The sequence below is a fragment of the Panthera pardus genome, unplaced genomic scaffold (genome assembly GCF_024362965.1).
Source record: "Panthera pardus isolate Hobbes unplaced genomic scaffold, ASM2436296v1 HiC_scaffold_13, whole genome shotgun sequence".
Classification (NCBI taxonomy): Eukaryota; Metazoa; Chordata; class Mammalia; order Carnivora; family Felidae; genus Panthera; species Panthera pardus.
Genome location: NW_026526688.1, coordinates 72,167,614 through 72,170,820, shown reverse-complemented (window position 1 = coordinate 72,170,820; position 3,207 = coordinate 72,167,614). Strand labels below are relative to the sequence as shown.

The 3,207-nt window shown below is 42.5% G+C and overlaps 1 long non-coding RNA gene across 1 annotated transcript; it reads left to right on the top strand.

Moving 5' to 3' along the window:
* The first annotated feature begins 1,367 nt into the window (after nucleotides 1-1,367).
* Nucleotides 1,368-2,910, top strand: LOC109262222 (uncharacterized). Its single transcript, XR_002077670.2, has 2 exons — nucleotides 1,368-1,437; nucleotides 2,166-2,910. It is a non-coding gene; the product is annotated as an uncharacterized LOC109262222 (long non-coding RNA).
* Nucleotides 2,911-3,207: the final 297 nt, after the last annotated feature.

Sequence of the window (3,207 nt, the reverse complement as noted above, 5' to 3'; positions counted from 1 at the left end):
GAGAGAGAGAGAATCTTAAGCAGGTTCCACACTCAGCGAGGAGCCTGATGTGGGGCTTGATCCCACAACACTGGGATCATGACCTGAGCCGAAAGCAAGAGTCAGACTCTTAACCAACTTAGTCACCCAGGCACCCCTAACCTTTTTTTTTTTTTTTTTTTTTTTTTTTTTTTAAGATTAGAGAACATATATAATGAACCTGGAAGAGAGCCTTCCCATAAACTAACAGCACTACCAGGAACAGGAGCACTATGGAATACGCAGAACATTTTTTTTGCAAAACAGAGTGGCTGTTCAAATGTCATTATCCTCGTTTTATGTAAATGAATTAAGAAATCGTTCTAAGCAGATTGGTCATTTTAACTCTTATTCACGAATTATTTCTTATTTCCTAACATGAGATTTCTTCATCACATCCTAATTTGGATGATCTATTCAAAATGTTGATGACATGGTTTATAATCACTTATCTCAATGTGCAAACTATTTCATATGCCGTTATGGTGTGGCCCTACTTTCTTATGTCTTCCAAGCAAGCACAGTCTTTTTACAAGTAAATTTCAACCCAGCGCTCCAGTGATTGGAGCTTTTATGCCACTGTCTAGAATTTATTCATTCAACAAATAGGTATTTTTTTGAGAAATAACTAGGTGCGCAGAATGTTATACTGCAGTGGTCGACTCAAAGACCCTCCTTCCTCATTCCTCAGGGAACTTATAACAATGAGACATGATTAATAGTAACTAAAACCCAAGCCGTTTAGTATAGTACTAGGTGCTAAGTGCTGTAAGAAAAAAAAAAGAAGAAAAGAAAAGAAGCACCTGGATGGTTTAACTGGTTAAGCCTCTGGCTCTTTTTTATTTTTTTAAATCGATTTATTTATTTTGAGAGAGGGAGAGAGAGCACAAACGGGGGAGGACCAGAGGGAAAGGGAGAGAGAGGGAATCCCAAGCATGGTCTGCACTGTCAGCACAGAGCCCGATGTGGGGCTCAAACTCACGAAACCATGACCTGAGCCGAAATCAGGGGTCAGACGCCTGACCAACTGAACCATCCAGGCACCCAAGCCTCTGATTCTTGAATTCAGCGTAGGTCGTGATCCCAGGGGGGTGGGCTGCTTGAGATTCTCTCTCTCTCTCTCCCTTTGCCCTTCCTTTTTCCTGCTCTCTCTCTCCCTCTCCGCCCCCCACCTCCACTTGGGCATGTGTGCACTTTGTCTCTAAAAATGAGAGGGAAAAAAAGTAGAGCAGGGTGGGGAGATTTGGAGTGGGAAGGGTAGTTCTCGTTGAGGAAGTGACAGTTGACTCTTGATGGAGGGACTTAGCCACGCCCTTCCCTGGGGCGGAGCCTTCCAAGCAGAGGCCAAAGGCTGGAGGAGGCTTGCGCGGGGCTGGAGCAGAGGGAGCAAGGGAGACTGTGGTAGAGAGGAGCCAGATTGTAGGTCACCGGGAGGATATGGGCTTTGTCTCAGAGCGCAACGCAGTATTTAAACACAGGGGTAACATGATGTAACTTGCTGGGTTTTTAAAAATGCATTTTAGATTTTAAAAGGATCACAGGATCAGCTTGTCTGCTGCGTTGAGAAGACCAGGGGTAAAAGCAGAGAGGCGGGTTAGGAGGTGATTGTCCAGATGAGAGATTCTGGTGGCTTCAATGAGCATTGTAACAGTGAGGGTGGTGGGGAGTGGTTTGGACTCCGATGTGTTCTGGACAGGAATTTCTGACAGATTTGTCTGGGATATGAGAGGAGATGAGCATAATGCTCCTGTCGGACAGAAAATGATAATGCAGGAAAACACTATATGTTTAAACTCTTAATAGGTTTTTGTTTGCTCAAAGTGTGTCCATTCTATTGAATTGCACAGAGTGAAACTGCATGTACATGAAAGCTTCCTTAACATGTTTCCCACAATGTTCGCACAGTGAATCTTGGGAAGAGGGGTCTCGAAGGGAGGGTCTTGGGTAAACATGCACTGCCATGGACCTCTGACCCTTGAGAGGACAGCTATGCCATGATGCTGTTAACTTATCTAATTTCCATCCACCAAAGATGAAGTGACATTTAATGATTTCATTAATTGAAATTCTGCTGTCTTTTGACCTTGAGATTTCCAAATTTGTGATTTTTTTTTTTTTTTTTTAATTCTTTCCTGCAATCTTGCCAGGCTGTCTTCAAGAAGAATTTTATACTGCTGTCATGAGAAAATCGCTTACGGTTCCTTCAGATGTCAAGATTCTGTCATTTCTGCAGATGTGGCCCATTGTGATTCAGGATCTGAGGTGAGGCCTTGATTTTATTGTCACTTTCTTTTCTTTTAACAATCCAAGAGTCTACCTCCCTCTAATTCCTTATGCGTGTGTGTGTCACAGCGGGTATTGTTACATAATTGCTTGAATGCAGAATGTGAGCTTTTTTATCCTTTTGGGTTCTTGTCAAAAAGATAATTCTGCAACAAAAGTTTTTCAGTCGGTAAAGATTTTATTTGACAGCCTCATAAATGGTGGAATATTTGAAATACTTATTTAAAATACATAAATAAATGCCGATGGATTAATTGACTGATCAAGTGGCGAGAAACTGGGTCTCTTTTTCTTAGGGGCTCCAGGGACTGGAAAAAAACCTGACTGGGTAAGGGAGAAATAGAAGAATCTTCCAGGCTTCAGTGAATATAAGGTTATCTCTTTCTCTTTTGCGGCGTTCTCTGTATAACAGTTTTTACTTGGTTCTTCATGAAGACGACACATTGTGCCTCTTTTGAGAACCATGGGGATCCTTCCCAAATAATTCAAAGAAGGATTGTTTGTTTATTTTCACCTGTGCTAGTTATTAAAATTCATTTTATGTGTATGAAATCATATAGGTATCAGCATGGAAAATAAAGCTATTTTCTTTTACCTCAGTTAAAACCATCTGTCATCTCTACTTCTTTCTTTTTTTAAATTTTTTTTAACGTTTAATTTATTTTTGAGACAGAGAGAGACAGAGCATGAACGGGGGAGGGCCAGAGAGAGAGGGAGACACAGAACCCGAGCAGGCTCCAGGCTCTGAGCCATCAGCCCAGAGCCCGACGCGGGACTCGAACTCAGGGACCGCGAGATCATGACCTGAGCTGAAGTCGGAGGCTTAACCGACTGAGCCACCCAGGCGCCCCTCATCTCTACTTCTAAGTGTGGCATTATTCTCCCTCACACAAGATGCTGCGCATC